The following is an 18,039-nucleotide window of genomic DNA, read 5'->3' as shown; positions in this document are numbered from 1 at the left end:
CAAAACACTGCTTTCTCTTTTCTTCCCCATCCACTTTAATACCTGAAGTTGAAGGGAAGCTTCTTCAAAGCATTGTTACAGCCAGGTGGCGAGTTCAGTGATGGAGACATGGGGAATGAAGGTTCAAAAGTTATAGAGGAGGCAATTTTAAATGTTGTAGATAAGCACTCTGACTGCTTGCTGAATAGGAGGAACCTCATCTACGTCTCTTTCAGAAATGTTTTGTGAGAGGTATAGTCTGTCTTAATTGATTGAAGTTTAAGTTCCAGGAAGATTTATTACTCATGCTTCTGTTGAAAAACCAAGTAGGACCCTGTTAAACATACTTAAAAAAATAACATTTACAAAAACCCATATGTGGGATTCTTCGTATAGTTTGTGAATTGCAACAAGCAGCTGCACGGTGAGATGTCTGAAGTGGCTAATGGCAGTTCTGTTACTCTACTCCAGAGTGACTGGGAACAGGAATGTTCCTTGAATTCTTAGGGTATTTTTGTTGTGAAGAAGTCCTGCCATTGAGTATGCTCTTCCCTTGGATTTAAAAAGGTCTTGATCTTTCTGCTCTCAATCCTTCTTCATGCTCTTTAGTCCCACTTTTCCGTGAATTGTGTTTCTCCTGAAGTATTCATTTATCTTCTTTCTCTACCTCATGAAGTATTGACATCTGTGAAGTTTGAATATAGTTCTCCCTTTAAATTTGCTTGGCAGGTATTGTGTTCATATCCTAAAATAGCTGATTAATAGCAGAGTGAACGTGCAGCACATCCATCTTTTGCATAATTAACTAAGATTGCACTCTTGGATCATTTTTGTTTCATCTGACACCTGTCCCTCCTTCCCCCCAAAAAGGCAGGCGTAGGGAAGCCTGAAGAGGTGATGTGAATGCTGTAGCCCAAGTAATATGGAGTCATTTCATTATGTGAAAAGAAATATAAATTCCACTGAAGTCTGCTATAAAGAAAACAAGTCAAACTCTCAGCCTCCACCTATTAACTTTCTGTGCCATGATTAGCAGCAATAAAAATTGAGCGTCCCAAAATGCATAAGCCTTGCATTATGCAAAGTCAGCTGTGTTTATTAAACAGAAACAAGTTCACTAAGCAGTAACAAAGCTTAGTACTTAGAGCACCGTGGTTTTTCTAAGAGCTGTATACAATTGCCCATTCTTTCCCAGCTAAAGCAGTAGCGTTTCAATCACAGGGGAAAGAGTGCTAAAGAAAGCAAAGGAGTCTGGCAGTTAGTTTGATCAGTCAGACATTGTTTAAATCCAGGCACCATTTTTACTGCAGAGGTATTTCAGCCCCACAAATACTCCTCCAAAATAGCCATTTTGACTGGAGGAGCTCCTCTATCCCCAGGTCCTGAGGATATTGAAGAATCGCACTCAGCTTTTGCAAGCTGAAGCTGGATGTACGGGCTCTAGTCTCGTCTTTACTATGTTGTGGTGAAGTCCTGGGTAAATCCCAACTCTGTCCTTTGGAGCCCTACAGTATTAGAATCAAACCACCAGCAAGTGCTTCAGGATCCTTCACAAGAAAGAAGCCTTGTGTAATTCAGACTGTTGCATCTCAGAGCTATTACTTAGTCCCGTCTCACAAGACTTAGCCTACTGAAGTCATTATGGACAATAAACCCATTTTGCATTAAAGGAAATCCCTAAAGGAAAAATGGTTCTACAACTTTTCTAGTGTTAAATAGAGTAAAACGAAGTCAAAGCTAAGCTGCAATGAATTTAGGATATTTAGGAAGGTGTATAGAGGGGATTTAGGGAAAGAGTCAATGTTCCCATTTGTCCTTTCCTCTCAGTACAAGAGCTGCGTTTCACTCCAGGTGAGTAAATTGCTCCACGGAGCCAGGAAGGCTTTGGGGTTGTTTCTAGCCAAGGGCTGGTGTTCCCAGTGTGGTGTTCATCAGTGTGGCGTAAGGGCAGAGAAAGAGACAGGTGGAGAAGGGAAGGGGTGGAGGTGAGAACATCCTTGAACACCATCTGGCAAGGAGGATTTTAGGTCTGGATAGAGCTTGTAAACTAAGCTCATGGTAACTTGAAAAAATATGATCTAGTCAAACAGGTGAAACCGGGGTGGTGTGTAAAACCAAAACAACCCCCATGGCATTCACAGCATCCATCCCAGCCCTCCCAAGTGGCAGTGTGTGACTGTTGCCTCTTGCTATGGCACTGGTAAAAGAGTTGGTTCCACTGATGCTGTAGATGCCTTTCAGGTAGCTGAAGGATGCAGCCAAGCTTCCCCTTAGGCACTCTTTCACGACGCTTCTTTGTATTATTTTTTGATAGCTTAAAAATAAGTTATCTTGATAAAACAGAACTCAAAAAATTCAAAACCCCGAATACACTGGCTCACTTTCTGGACACGTATACTGTAATGTTTTCAATTGCAAATACCTTTTTATATTCAAATTATATTTGTTAATGCAATCTTATATTTGTTTGTTTACTGCTGAGGCCAGCCAGTAGGCATATAAAATCACTTCTAGAAATATTAACAGTATGGGTAGTAAAGGATAACAGCAGAAGAGTTTTCTCCTTATACCCTGCAAGGAAGTATACTTAATCCAAGGAAAAACTCCCTCTCGGTGGTATATTTGCTCCTCTTGGTGAGTGTCTGCAGCAGGACAGTCATAGCAGAACAACTGTTTCTCTTGCGATCAAGGTTCAGAGACAAACTACTGCTTCATCACCACGGGGTGTCAGTGTAGGTAGCACAATAATCCACAGAACTCACATTAATGAACAATTTGAAAACAAAACCGAAACCCTCCTGCATGACGCAACCCTTTCACACCTCCCAGCGGCTGCTTGCTGTCAGCCTGGGTGTTTATTGCTGCCGGGGACTTGCAGCCCAAGGAACACGGGAACATCACATCACCGAGGGCCAAGAAAACCTCCCCCTGCCTTTCTCATCACATATCAAAGCAGAACTGAATCAGCTCGTTTTAAGGCAGAAAGGGGCTGTCTCTGCTATCCTAGACCCACCCAGACGACACTCCCAAACACAAAGCATCTTCCACTGCAGATGCGTGCTGGACCACTGTTGCATGGATAGTTTCGTAATATTTAATAATTTAAAAATGCATCCCACCAAAAAAAACCTCCTGCCATACCTGTGGTGATGGTCTTTAAATAGAAGGATGTTGCAATAACTTGTTTTGCCTGCATCGTGAAAGGTGATTGCTGAAAATAGATGGAGAGGAAAACTTGCTTTGTAAGCTTTCCGATACCCTTTTTATGTCTGTGAGCCTTCAAAATCTAATTCTGTAATTGGGACTTTCCTGGATGACTATAAAACTAAAATTAAGACCTAACATTTCCAACCAAATAAAACATTTATTTTTCCTTGCTAGAGACCAAAATGTTCTGTCGTGAAGTCAGTCGCATAATTAAAGTGCCTCAGAAGTAAGAAAGATGCACAGTATTCATTTACCAGAAGTATTTTTTTTTGTTTAGTGTTGGAAGGCAAGACTTTGAATCGGGCTCAGTAACTCACGGCTGCTGCCCCCAAAGCTCAGAGGACTTGTTTTGGCCAGCGATGGTGCTCTGCCCCTGCTTGCTGCACACGCAAGGCCACAAAGTTTCTGTCTAGCTGAAGGTGATGAGCTTTGTGTGGACTCAGCTGGTGAAATTCAGTAGCATAGGGTTTAGTAGACCGACCTAGATGGTATAATTGGCCCTCCTGGATTTAGATTGTATATGGAAACAGGCCGTTCAAAGTTGTCTCATTACCTCTAAAAAGGACCAGGTAGCAAGTTTTCTTTCATATGCATAAAATAGCAATATTAACTGCGTGGCCTGAGAGTATCTGATGTAAGGGTGAGCCTCTGGATGAAGAGTACTACCACAGCCCTTCATGGTCATTAAGAAATAACCCTGCCACCATCTAAGGAGAGCAGTGGGAACCACCAGCACTGTCCAGTTTACACTTTTCTGCCCAAAAAAAACCATAGTTAAAACTAAACTTTGGCAGCTGCCTTACAGCGGAATTTGTTTTTGTAGGATCCTTCTTAACAGACACCAGAGTTTCCTCTTTCCCTTTCAACTTCTGGTACCGAAATGAGAACACTTTGGGTTCCCTTTTAATCCCATTCAGCTGAAAGCAGCTTCCTCAAACGCACTGCCCACACCTCTCCTGCATGGCAATGTGCAGAAAGGCTGGCTAAAGGGAGATAAACCTTGCCTCGTTAGCAGTAGGCCTTAACGAGGTAAAGCGGCTCTTCTGCAGAGGCCCCGGGCCCTCCCATGCCTCCTCCTCCCCGGCTGGCTCCTGTGCCCAGCATGGCAGTTCTCCTGGCCCTGTTGTCCAGACTGCAGGTGAGCTGCTGGCCCCACATGTGCAGCCCTCTCTGTGCCCTTTATTAATAGCAAGACCTCAGGCAGACAATCAGCAACCCCAGGTGAGCTGTGGCCCCTTCAGGCCTCAGGCCTGACATTTAATGCAGACATATGTTCACCTGAGGGTCCCTAATTCTTGGTTAGCCTTTGCCTGTCCACCATAGGGCATGTATAAGATTACGTGACCCTATTATAATGAAAAATGTCTCCTGAGATGTGTGGAAGACCCGAGAAGCAGCGAGGGAAGGCAGCAGCACCACTCAGTCTCCAGCTGGGCTGCTCTCAGGGGGCCTGTGCCTTCCTTGCCTGGTGCTACCAAGGGAAAGCATCCAGCTGCAAAATGCAAACCAGACTCTTCCCCCTGCTTTCACTTCTCACTGTATTTTATGCCTGCTGTCCTCCTGAGGGCTGTATGTGATGTATAACCCCTCTCTGACTGGCACCCTGCTGTACTGGGGCTTTCTGGTCCAGCAGTAGACCAGCTCTAAGAGGCAGCTTTTGCACTTTTCCAAAGGACCATGGGTTTCTAAAGCCAAGCCCAAATGGTGCCGAGACACCCCAGGGAGACGATTCATGAGCTCAGCTGGCTGGGTCAGCTTTGGGACTGATGATGTGCCTCACCCCCATCCCAGGAGCCACCACCTCCACATGGGACTGCCCAAGACCACAGCTCTCACCTGATGGCAACCTGCTTGTTAAGGCCAGCTGAAGTGGTATGGATGGCTTCCTTTTGTTGTGCTGGGCTTGGTTTCTGCAGGTTTAGGGTGAGTAGCAGCGGCAGCCCAGCTGTACTTGCTGCAGGGGTGGTGAGGAGGAGGAGGAGGAGGAGGGTGGCCAAAGGGACAAGGACAGTCTTTTCTGCAGCCCACATGAAATTGTTGCTTGCCCTGAGAGATACTTTTGAGGGCCTCGGTTCCCAACCTCACTGAAAAACACCAGGGTTTGGGGTTGTGCTGGAATTGGCTAAAAAAGACAAGCAGGGAGCTGTGAGGGTGGCTGTGGGCTCTGCTCCCAGGCTGCCCACGCTCCCCTTGGGGCCAGCATACAAACACCCCTTGCTGGGCTGTACGGTGTGCAGACCGTAGCGCAGGCTTGACCTGCTGGGCATGCCAGCATGGGTATTTTTAATCATCTTTCCCCGAAGGTACCTCCTCTCACCACAGCACAGAGCCACCAGGGGAGATGCAGTGGGACGAGTTGGGGCAGCGAGAGGGGGGACAGCGAGGAAGAGGTGGCACCTGGGGCTCCAGAGGCCGGACACCTTGCAGCAGCTCCGTGAGCCCCCCCGGGGGACAGGGGGCTCTGCAGCAGTGTATGGGCCGCTTCGAGTCTTTCAGGCTGGATGCTGACCTTAGGAATGTAATCAGAGAGCTGATTATAAATAGTTTGTGCAGTTGTTGATGAGATTAAAATGTGCTGCGGCAGGCAGTTGGAGGCAGAGGGTTACTCCAGTGTGTGCCCAGGATGCTGCGTGCTCGTTAATCTACGGGTGCACGTCAAGCCTGAAAAGGGGAAGTGGCTAAAAAAATGCTCAGAAAATGCTCCCAGGGAGGGGGGGAAGGAGGAAGCAGCCTGGCTTACAAAACAGGGGGTGTGGGACAAGGGGGAAGGGGTCAGGGAGCAGGGAAAATTAAGGAGGGGGGAGGACGGTCACTGCAAGCCTTCAGGGTGGTGACCATCCTCCATCCTGCAGGCACGGGGTAGGCTGAGCTCAGAGCCAAGACACAAAAACCTGCAAGGAAAAAGGAGCAAAACCATAAAACCAGGGGAATGCCTTAAATAGCAGAAGTAAAAACCTGCAGGTAAACTGTCAGTGCTGATTTGTGTCCCACTAGTGGTGCGTGATGGGGCTTGGGAGAAAAGCAGGGAAAAGGCGGAGGGGAAGGAGAAGTGCAAGAGGTGGGCAATGGAGCAGGTCAGGGCACAGCTGTAGCTGTGGCAACATGCGGGACAGGAACAGCAGGGCTCTGGGAAGGGCTGACTGTGAGTTTGGGCAGGAGCAGAGGAGAGCTAATGCCTCCTGGGAAGCCCCAAACCTTCCCACGCTGCAGTCTCAGAGACCTCACAAGTGAGGGACACAGGCCAGGCGGGTCTGGAGAGAAAAGAAAAGGGATTGAGGAGATGGTGCTGGGCAGTGTAAGAGGCAGCAATCTGCCATGGGGTTTTCTGTGGTTACAATGAAGAGTTTTAAGGAGAAATTGGAAGGTAGCCAGGAGCTGTGCAAGATGCCTCTCCGGAGCATCTTCCAAATGCGAGTGGCAGCTGGGAACAAAGCAGAGGAGCAGAGATGGCTTTGCTGGGCAACAGGCACCAGGAAAGGCCTTGAAAGCCAGGAGAGGCATCCTGAGTCAGAAAACTATATTCAGAAGGGAACGGTGAACCTGGGTGACGAATGGCCACAGTGGGCACAGAGCAGGCACAGAGGAAGTGCTGGGAGAAGGAAGACGAGGACTCATATTTTATCAACATTAAGCTTTCTGCTGACAAGAGGAATCATCAGGGAGACTGCCTGATTTACAGCATGGCAAGACAATTACGTCTGGAACAGACAGTGGGTCCCTCAATTAGCAGGGTAGGGGATGGAGCCGAATTTGTGGATGAAGGAATCCTGGAGGTGAGGTATGCAAGGACAGCAGGAGGAGATCAGTGGCTCGTTTACCATGTAAAGCCTGAGGATTTGGGAGAAAACTGCTCATCTATGTAATACATAGATGCTGGAATTTTGCTGAGAGAATAATGAAAAAAAATTATGAAGGATTAAAATGAGCGCTCTGAGAAATGCCACAAAGCTCATATCTTCTCCCCCTTACTTCAGAACAAAATAGCAGTAATTAGCCTTGTCCTGATGACTGAAATGCAGGTGAAGCGTGCCTTACTGCTGACCCCTGAGCAGGCACAACAGCAGTGACAACAGCAACTTTCACGGACACCCAGGTCTGAAGAAATTGGCTCGAATATTGCCACGGAGCCAGTGCTCCAACGCCCTGCTTGGAGCTGCGCCTGGGGCCAGATCTCAGCACCCGTGATGTGAATAGATAGGGATCAGGGTTACCATGTTATAACACTGTGATAATCAGGTTGGAAAACAACCCATCACCTGAAGGGACCAATTTTTTTCTTTCCCAACATCTGAGCAGAGTGAGAAGTTGAACGCTCTCTCCTGACACGAGGCATGGCAATAGAAATATTAAAAATAATGCTTCTATGAACAGTGAAACTTCAGTCGTCTAATTTCCTGTGGCTTTGTGCTTCCTGTTTATGTTCCTTTCATGCCACGTGTGGTGAGGGGTGAGCTGTGAGCAGAGCTTGCGCGGGGCTCTGCACGTTCCCCGGCTGGGCTGGTGCCGCAGCATCCCCTCAGGGCAGGAGCTGCCCCCTGCCTATTATAAGGCGAATCGCTTATAATCAGGCCTGCAGCTGAATCAAAACAGTAGAGGAATAAATCCGTTGTGTCATCGAGCTTAAATTGGGAAATTAGATTCTAATGTGGACGCGAGTGCAGACACTGGCACGGAACAGCAACCTATCTGTGTGCAAGGGCGCTGCAACAGACGGGAGCAAATCGGCACAGACCTCTGCAACCCCAGGGTGGGATTCGGAAAAGTGTAAAAGTGAAGAGGCAAGTTTCTGCTGTTCCAGGCTCATTGTTCTGGCTGTGTCTCAGCCCGTGCATGGCTGAAAAGATAGCGTATCTGCGGCAGAGTTCACCATTTACCTCCTTCCTGAAACAGAGGATCGTGTGTTTGGCCACCCTGCAAAGCAGTGCGGAGCACTCCACACACCGATGGCAGACGTAAGCAGACTCAATCGCAGGTGCCGCCCACTTCCAGGCTGCTTTCACTTGAAGCCTTTGAGGCACAGATGAAAGGCGAGGGCACAGCCGAGCAGCACCAGCACAACGGGCCTGCTTGCATCCCTCGGGGACGTTAGCAGGAAAATGGAAAAACTGCAGCTCAGAGCTAACGTGATTAGAGACCGACAGAGCTCCTCCGCGCTGCTGGTGAGGCAGGGAAAATATCCAACAAGGAGAGGAAAAGAGTTGGATCAGGCTTGCAGAGGTGGGGAAAGGGTAGAGGGATGAAGATGGTCGCCTATTTCTGGTGTTGCCATGGTTCGTGCAGCTGTTTGCAATAAACACTGCAAGGGAGATGGCCCCAGGCTAAAAGGAGCCCAGTGATGATGGACACTCAGGAAGCCCTCCAAGTTCTGTGGCTTTTGTCCTCTGGGCCTTTCCTTCAAGCTAGCAAAACAGCACATGAGCAGCAACATCCACAGGCTGGCAGGAAGCCAGAGAAGAAGGACAAGGGCTCCGCACAGGGCACGCAGGGCGGTGCGATGCCTTTCACCAGCACCACCAATAATGCAGGGAAGAGGGGCACCTCTGAGCAACCTGCCTTTTCTTGCCTTTGTCACGTCCTCAGTTCGTCATGACTAACACAAGACAAAGTCTGTGACTTTGGGGGAAAATCCACATAACAGGCCACCTTGACCTTCTCTTTGGCTGATAGCTGTGCTGTTAGGTCAAGGGCAGGAGAGCTACAGTGAAGCTGGATTATGCGAGTGAAGGGATGGGGTGACAGGCCAGGCAATGCAGCTCTTCTCAGAGCTACCCTCTGTGCCCATTCCCCTTTGTGTCTGAATCCATGGGGCACAGCAGCATGTGGCTTTGGCCCAGGGACACGGGGAGCAGGGGCACAGCTGGACAGGGTGGGATGCTCCATGCCACCACTGTCCTGGGACGCCTGGGGACACCGGCCATGAACATGGGCTTTAAGGAGATGCTTTTGGAGCAGCTTGGAGCAGCGGTGATGTTGCTGCTTAGAGGGATGGGAGCTAAAAATCACCACAACCAGCTGTGGATTTCTGCTTCAGCACCTGAGAGGGATGGGGTGCTGGCAGGGCAGCTGGAGAGCTTGGCTTCATGGACAGAACCCCCCAGGTTGGGGAGAGAGCAGGGACAGCTTCACAAAAACCTTAAATGCAGGTCAGAAAGAGAAGAGGAAGCTTGCAGGAGCCTCACCGGCATAGCTACTAATAGCTTTTGTGTAAATGTTATTTGCAAGTATTCCACAAACTATTTATGACTGTTTTATGTGCACTAAGTGTTTGCTCACCAAGAAATGACACATTACCCTTTCTTTGAAGCGGACTGGGAGTTATTACCACCTGCTTATCAGGCTTTTACATATCTAGCCCAAGGTACAATGCTATAATGCTTTCCAACAAAGAGAACTCTTGACTCCGCAGCCAGATTCGCTCCAAAAGCGAAATGGTGGTGTGGGAGCAGAAGAAATGCAAGAAAATTATACATAATTACTTTTCCTCCAGCTCTTTTATGCAGGGAACAGGTGACTCAGCATTCCCATAAAGCTACCTTAATGGGAGAGGAGGAGCTCTGTCTGAACTGGCAGCTGTCTGCCCTTGCCTTTGCTGCTGGTATCTGCCTACTAAAACTTACCTTCGGGGCCGGTTGTTGCTTATCAGTGCAGTAACATGCATACTTGCGGAGTACTCCTTTCTTCTTTCATTAAAAGGAGGATTTCCCACCCCGCATGCAATTATTTAAAGCAAGGTGCAAATAGGCAAATAATAACCACAAGCATCCGAGCTTTTTTTTTTTTTTTTTTTTTTTCTTCCTCAAAAATAATCCCACTAATTTAATGTGCTAGTGATGTCTAGCTGGGTTGACGGGTCCAGCTGCTGAGCCATGTCTCACAGAGCTAAGGAAGCAAGCAAGCCTGCCCCTGTTTGCTGTCTCCTAGCTTTACGTGACCTAAGTAGCTGCTTTCTGGTTGCTGTTGTTTGTTTCTCTGAGGTACTGAAAACACAAGGACAAATATAACGTGACACTGGAGAACCACTGTGTAGACCAATATTGCTATTGGCAGCACTGCACAAGAGGGTCCTGAAAAAGCAGGGCACGTTTGTGCCAGGCGCTGTAAAACAGAACAAGATGAGACTCCTCAGCAGGTGAAGTGCACCACGAGCCTTACTTCTGCACTGCACAACGCTAATTAAATAAGCCCATTCAAAACAAAGCTCCCACTCATATTTGCTATTAATAGCCAACAGTCTTCCTCCTCCGTCCCCTCCCACAACCGCGCTCTCTTCCAGCGATAAAGCAGCCCTGCTCTGGGGGCTGAGACCTCTCGCACACCTGACTCACTGCCGCCTTCCCCAGGGTGCTTTCCCCATAAGCCCACCCTGTCGGTGATGGCCAATTCTGGGAACGGGTGGTTTGAAGTTGGTGTTGGGTCATGTTCATCCTCTGAGACTGGTTTTCTGCGCGCCCCTTGTATCCCTCCTCGGGAGGAGTGTCTCCTTGGCTGTGCCGGCTTAGCAAACCTGAGAACAGGGCAACGGTCAGAGCGACAGAAATGACTTGTCAAAGGAGAAGTGCAGCACGATGGGCTTCAGGAGAGATGAGTCACCAGCGATCTGCACTCCAGAAACAGCTCACCAGAGCCAGCTGCTGCGTTTCAGAAGATGATCTTGCTGGACTCTGCAGGCTAGCAACAAAGGTGCAGGAGGGGAGCTGAGCACATGCAGGAGTTGTTGCATCTGCCTGTGCCTGGGGAAGACGGGCAGTGTGGGATGTGGAGGCTCTCCAGAGGTCAGCCTTGCTGCGCTGGAGATGCACAGGCAGTCAGCAGGCAGGGCTCCTTAGACGAGCCCTCACTACTCTCCCCTTAATCATCAAACACTGACTAGGCAAGATACAACAGCCACAGCTTCAAAGAAGGTTCTCACCTGGAAATGGCCTTGTAACTTGCAGTGGCCGTTTTTACTTAAGGCAGAAGAGCCTAAAATTAAATGTTTATAATAGGATCCCTTTTTTTTTATTCCCAAGGGTCACATTCGGCCATCACCCAGTCTGTGTTGCAGTGTGAGATGGGGACCGCACCACGGAGGAAAGGCTTGAGCTATATTTAAGTAGCCCCACAGACGTGTGGCCTCAGAGGCTGCTGCGGGCACGGAGCACTGCCTGGTCTGCCATCAGGAGGCAGCCTGAGCTGGGATGCTGCTCCACGTTGCACCCTTCTGTCCCCCTGTCTCCTCTAACACAGCCTGGGCACCCACTTGTACCCAGACAAAGGCCAGAAATGGGCTAAAAAGACTTGAAATTCTTCTCTCTGTGCTGGTGGGGTGACGGCCCATGCTGCTGCTCTGTGAGGCTGGTGAGGGAATACATCTGGTGAGCACTTCTGTGATGCCTGCCCCGGGAAAGACTTCCTTATATATGAAAATCCACTACAAACAGAAAGTGAAAAGAGAAAAAAAAAAAAAAAAAAAAATCTCTTCCCCATCAACAGAGAGAATTGGCCTGATTTTAATAACAAATAAGTTTTGAATCCATTAAATCAAAGCCTGTGTTTACACATGATAAGAAGCAAAGCCCTTAATATCTCATCATCTTCTGGAAGAAAAGAATTTGTTCTGCTTTGTCAAACCAACAGACAATGCATCACTTATCTTTTTATTCTACCTCAGTTTCACTGGGATAAATGCCACAAAAGCTTCCACTTGGGTGAAATGCACTACTACAGACAGGGTGATCCTACCAGTTTCAGGTAGGATCTACTGAAGCAGCCTGGCTCCAGTCCATGCTTTCTCTGCCAAGCTCCGCTTCAGCCCTGAAATGTCAAGATGCTGTACCTGTTTTTAAAGAACTACTTTCCTCCATAAAATTTGCTGTATGAGCCAAGAGACAAGAGTGAGTAAAAAAAGCCTCACAATACCGGTATTAGCAAACTCACTGTTTTCTCCCTTCCTAAAGGAACAAAACTGGGCACAAACTGGAACGTTGAGCTTCTGTCTAAACACCAGGCAAGACTTCTGTGCTGTGCAGGTGACGGGGCATGGGCACAGGTTGCCCAAAGAAATTGTGGGGTCTCCCTCCTTGGAGATCTTTCAAAGCCACTTGGATGTGGCCGTGGGCAAGCAGCTCCAGGTGGCCCTGCCTGAGCAGGGGCTGGACCAGGTGGGCTCCAGAGCGCCCTGCCAGCCTCTGCCATCCTCTGATCATCTGAAACCTGTCGAGAAGCATTATTTTGTCTCTGGGCTCTTTCACACAGAATCCCCTAACGGCTGGATAAGGCAGCACCTCAGTGAGGGCACCTCAGTTACAGAAAGTGTGAGAGGCTTTGTGTTGCAATGGAAAAGTTTTATTTTCACATTGGTCTTTTTTTTCTTCTTCTTTCTCTTACGCAGTATTGGCACGCTTTGAGAACTGCACACGCTGCTGGCTAGAGAAGACAGTGTGTTTACAGTGTTGATTAAAAATATCTTACTCAGAGCACTTTCTTTAGATAATTCAGACATTCCTGGTCTGAAGTCACCCTGAAACATACTTGCACAATCCTAAAATAGCAAAAGATTTTTCCATCTTGGAATGGTCTTCAGTAATGATGACTGTAATTATTACCAATAAAAACAAAACAATGCTCCTATCATCTGCTTTCTTAGCAATCGGGAGATGAGCACAGCTGAAAAATATGAGAGCTGAGGAGTACTCCATAACTCCCTGTTAAGACTCTCGGGGCAGGTCTCCTTGCCAGCATAACCTAGCTGAAGACAAAGACGTCACATGGATGAGTTTGTACAGAAATGCCTTAAAAAACCTCTCTCCGTGCTGTGAATAGTGCTGGGGTGGTGCTGCTGGCATACGGTACTGCTGCTGTCAGCGGGTTCCTGCTGTAGCTGCCCGGGGGCTGCTCACACCATGTGTCTGTCCCCTCGGATGGCAATGACTGAGCCCCACCAGGAACAGGCAGGGGACCGCATCCCAGCTCGTGGAAGCATCCTGAGCAAGCGGCACGCCACCCTGCAGTTGGGGGAGCACAAAAATAAATAAGAAAAAAAAAAAATGAGGAAAGACCACAAAAAGGTTGAGTTAAGGAATCCAGGCAAAATCAAGGTGAATGGAGAGGCTTTCCTCCACCCATGTTCCTGTGTGCACACATAACGTCAGGCACGCGAGGAATCCCTCTGAGCCCGGTAGGAATCAGTCGTGTCCTTACACTTAAGCACACACTGGAGTATGTGCTCAATTGGCACTTAAATAAGTTAGTCTTTTTTCACACAGTTGTTGAGCAACAGAAATAAAAAACAGATGTCTCTCCAGGTGCACGCTGAGATGTGCGATGATTTCCAAAGTCTTCCTGATGGCCACTGCTGGGCCTGTCCCCCTTCTGATGCCGAGGCTGGGACTGCAACAAAATCGACCAGGGAGCATCCTGCCAACTCTGTCCTTCTGTCCCTGGTGAAACTTCATTTTCTGTTAATTTTAACACGATCATAAATACTTGTAGAACACTGCAGAAACACCAAAGACCAGACAGTCCTTTTATTTATGGCAGTATAAACACCAAGTAAATAAATAAATAAATAAACACCCAATGAATAAAGCTGATCTCAGAGAATAAATGCATTACAAGAAGCTATTAAACAGTTGAACAGTTAGCCAGATTTTTTTTTTTCATTAAACTTGGAGTGATTATATGTGTTTTTATAATATCCAAATACTTCTAATTCTTAACTATAACCAGAAATCTGTTGGGTTTTCTTTTATTATAAAGTAAGATGGCATTGCTATGTACTATCTAAAAATATCAGTATTACAGATTACATCAGCACCAGAATGTTTTCCACAGGACAAATTAAAAGTGCTAAGAAATTTCACTGTGCATCAAGATGAAAAATGGGTGTGGGCACTCAGGAAGGCATGGATGTGTTAAAGCAAGAATTATGGGAGACTTGCAGCTAATTTCTTCTCTTGCTAAGCACTCACCTCTAATGCAAATTACCAACATGGTTTCTGCTGCACAGCTTTCCTACTTTAATATACCAGAAAAACATGCAGAAAAATACAAATACATAAGCTTGGGACCCAACTCCATGAGAAAATTCAGCTGTTCACCTTCAGTGCTGGTGATAGGCAGTCACAGTGCCTGTGTGACAGTGGATCTGAAGAACTGAACTGATGGTACAGTCAGCTTCTCTTAAAGGCTTATTTACCTTCTGGAACTTCAGGAATACCCATTTTCAATTTTGTGTTGGTTTTATTGCTGTTGTTTTCTCACAGAAATGAAGGCCAGGCCTGAACAGTTAATCTTTAGTGAACGAAAGGCAGGATGCTAGTGGAACCAGCTGATTCCCTAAGGAAGATAATTAGTAGGCTGCAAACTTTGGCAATTCTGCAAAATCTGGATTTTTGATGCTTCATGGTTAAATTTTCTGATTTTAAGGATGTCAGATCTTACTGAAACAGCAAAGTTGTGAACGGTAAGTCTCTCTCTCTTTTTTTTTTTTTTTTTTCACATGGAATGAGTCACTGTTGAAAGCTATGTTTAAAAACCAGAAGCTGTCCATTCCCATTACCTTTCAACACCATGAAAGAATCACAACAGAAGATTTAACTTCTAGTACATCCTGTAAATTTCTCATCAGTGAAGACGTGGAGAGAAATGTCTTTGTTAATGCCTTGAATGAGCCCAATCTGGATCAGCTGAGGGCAGTGGGAAGAAATGGAAAGTGCGGGCTGCAAATTCTACTAAATGGCTTGGTTATTGTTTTCTCCAGTAAGCCACTTGTGTTTTCTGTGACCGAACACAATTAGTGTCATTCACAGTGTTGCCGCTGTGTGAATAAGTAGTCCTCCGAGTGTGAGAGTGTGAGACTAAATTATTAATACGATTGTAAGCATTTTTCCCACAGTATATGCTGGTACCTAAACTACAGACTTTCATAGCTCACTCATTCTGTGAGCGAATTAAAAGTATATTACTGGAAATGACAACAGCCACAACACTGCAAAAAGCAGCCAGGGCTGCTGTTCCCTTTGTAAAGGGTGAGCTGTGTGAGCGGCACTCGGCAACTCCCATCTCCTGAGCAATTTGCCAGCATTCACAATTGGGCCTTTTGTAACCCTTAGAACAAGGTGGTTGGAACAAAACTGTGTCTTATTAAGTTATTCCTTCCAAACTGGTGTGTGCTGTAAACCTGTGAAGACTTTGGCAAGTTGGCAGGGTAACGTGGCACATAAGCAAAGCCCTCCCTCTGGTCCCTAAAAGACAAAGCCCATGTTTTCAGGAGAGCATTTTGTTAACTGCTATGCATTTCCACAGCCCTGGTTTGCCAACAGGTCTGCCAAGACACGTAAGGCTACTCCTGCTTGCGTATGGCGTTGATACACAACTATATGACCGCAAAAACGACTCTGAAGTATGAGTTAGCTCAGAGATCCATCCTGCTGTGAGCGACACACGTCTATGACAGCACGTAGCACGGCAAGGACATACCAAGTCACCCAGAGAATGGCTTCCAGCCTCTAGAGATCTGCTGCTTAGGGGACAGCTTGATGCAGAGGCTGTGTCTTTACATTTAAAGCACCTCTTTTTTCTTTTCTTTCTTTCTTTTTTTTTTTTTTTCTTTTTTATTCTCTGAGTGTGTTCGGGTGCTTTTTCTGATTCCGTGTGAACTTTTGGCACCTTAAAGCAGGAAGTGCCACCGTTTAATTACCTGCTGTGTGAAGAACCACCTCCTCGTGTTTGCTTTAAATCTGCCACCTGCTAGTTTCACTTGATGCTCTCTAGTTCTTATATTAGAAAAGAAAGCAAATAATCCATCCCCATTCTTCTCTATTCATGACTGTGTATTTTCTCTCGCCTGACTTTTTTGCATTGGCTCCTTTCTAAAACCATAACAATCCTGGTCTGTTGAGTCAGTCTGGGTCATTCTGTATTTTTAATTACCCTTGCTGTTCTCTGATTCTTTGCCATTTCTGCCATGCCTGCTGGGGGGTGGAAGGGCTCCTGGTCTCATTCCATCCCAACATTTCCCAGCTGCTCTGCAGCAGTTTTGGGTCACCAGCCTGACCTGTCTCAGAGAGTTGGTACTACCATCTGAATCCTTCCCTTTTCCTCTGGAGACCTTAAGTCTTATAAAAATTTGGTTTTAGTTGCTAGTTTTAGCTGATCTGACTGCTTTTGGAGCGTATAGCCCCCTTCCCTTCAGACGCAGCCCAGCCTGACCCTCCTACACAAGTGTATCTTGTTATTACAGCATCCCCCCGATCTCCTCTCCAAGCACATCCGTTCCATCAATGTGCTGATGTGAAGCTAGACACCCTGGGCCCTCTTCTCACTCCTGAGGCTGCTTATGTGGCACTATCTTTTCTGAGAGTTTTCTACCATTCTCTGTTTGGCTCTTGCCAACTTTCATCCTGTCCTTTACCCAAGGACCTTAAATCCTTGTGATTTCCCTGCCAGGGGATGCATGTGCCCAAGTGCTCTTCAGTACCTGTCTACTTTCCAACCCCTTTGTCTAAAACTCCCCGTGACCTTCTCAATTTGAAGTGATTGCCTCAGTGTGAAGAGATCGCATCCTGGCGAGGAGGACTCACTGCCCACAAGAGCAGACACCTCAGGCTCCTGCGTGTGGCCAGGGCTGCCACGGCTGAGGGTCCTCACAGCACCTGCGCACCCAGGGAACGCCTCCATCTCCTTTTGCAGAGAGCAGGGTGCGAGCAAACCGAGGTGTCCTGTATGCATCCACACGTGTGTGTGCCCCTTGTTCAGCTGGACAAGTGTGTAAATGTGTAGAGGACACGTGTATGGGAGAAATGTAATGACATGCTGTACTTAGGCAGGACCAGATCTCCTATCTCCCAGTGTCCCTAACTCATGGAGCCTTCCCTCATCAAGGGAAGGCTGCTAACGATACCTGCGACCTCCCCCGGGCCGCTTTCACACCCTGCAGCCCCTCAACCTCTCCTCGGACACCATGACCGAGGGCGGCTTTGTAAACCCCAGGAGGGCTCCGGCCGCCCCCCGGAGGCCCGCCGTGGGGCTGGGGAAGCCGAAGGACGCCCGTGTTGACAGCGGGGCCCCCTGAGGCGCTGCAGCGGCCGCGCCGGGCCCGGCGGCGGGGCCGTGCCGCGCTGCGGGGCCGAGCCCAGCCGTGCCGAGCCGCGCCGAGCCCAGCCGTGCCCTGCCCGTCTCCGGGCCCGGCGCTGAGCCCTGCCCCCGCCGCCTGCGCGGCCGCCCCGGCCCGGCCCGGCCTGGCGGGGAGGGAGGGAGGGAGGGAGGGAAGGAGGCGGGGGGATTTCCAAGCGCCGGCTGCTCGCCGCTTCCTCTCCTTGTTTTGCTTTCGATCTGGCCCTCCTCGCCGCCCGGGCGGAGGAGGAGGGAGGGAGGCACTTTTAGTTTTGCTCCCGCGATTATTCAGCGCCTGTTTTCATTTCCAGCCCGCGTCCCCTGGCAACCGGCGGTAACCTTGAGGGATCGCACCGAGCCGCGCCGGGAAGGGACGGGGACGGCGACGGGGACGGGGACGCCCCCCGCACAGCGCTGCGCTGCCGCCGGTACCGCCGCTATTTCCCGGATCGCTGCGGGTGCGGGGCGGTGGGTGCGGGGGCAGCGGGGGGGCACCGAGGCCGCTGCAGGAGGAAGAGGAGGAGGAGGAGGAAGGGGGGGGGGGGGGAGGCCGCGGCCCCGGGGCACGGGCCGCGCTGCCGGGGGGGGGGCCGGGATTTTTTCCCAGGGGGGGGGGACACCCGCTGGCCGCACTTGGTGCGGGGCTCGGGGGCCGCGGTCCGGGCCCGCAGCGGGCGGGGGGCGCTGGCGCTGCCCCGGCCCCGGCCCCTCCCGGTGGGCCCGCGCGTTACACAAGCGGCGGCCGCGCCTCCGCCTCCC

The 18,039-nt window shown here is 48.8% G+C and overlaps 1 protein-coding gene and 1 long non-coding RNA gene across 3 annotated transcripts in view; both read left to right on the top strand.

Moving 5' to 3' along the window:
• The first annotated feature begins 3,670 nt into the window (after window positions 1-3,670).
• LOC118165644 lies at window positions 3,671-5,548 on the top strand. Its single transcript, XR_004750155.1, has 2 exons — window positions 3,671-4,324; window positions 4,860-5,548. It is a non-coding gene; the product is annotated as an uncharacterized LOC118165644 (long non-coding RNA).
• Window positions 5,549-17,436: 11,888 nt separating this feature from the next.
• IRF2 (interferon regulatory factor 2) overlaps window positions 17,437-18,039 on the top strand; it is a 42,009-nt gene continuing 41,406 nt past the window's right edge. The window contains exon 1 of one of the 2 annotated variants that reach the window (XM_035323843.1): window positions 17,437-17,708. The gene's annotated coding sequence lies outside the window, so the exon portion shown is untranslated. The remainder of the gene's footprint in view (window positions 17,709-18,039) is intronic. The other variant, XM_035323840.1, reaches the window with a different exon arrangement.

This window comes from Oxyura jamaicensis, chromosome 4, assembly GCF_011077185.1.
Source record: "Oxyura jamaicensis isolate SHBP4307 breed ruddy duck chromosome 4, BPBGC_Ojam_1.0, whole genome shotgun sequence".
NCBI classification, from domain to species: Eukaryota; Metazoa; Chordata; class Aves; order Anseriformes; family Anatidae; genus Oxyura; species Oxyura jamaicensis.
This window is presented reverse-complemented; position numbering and strand designations above follow the sequence as displayed.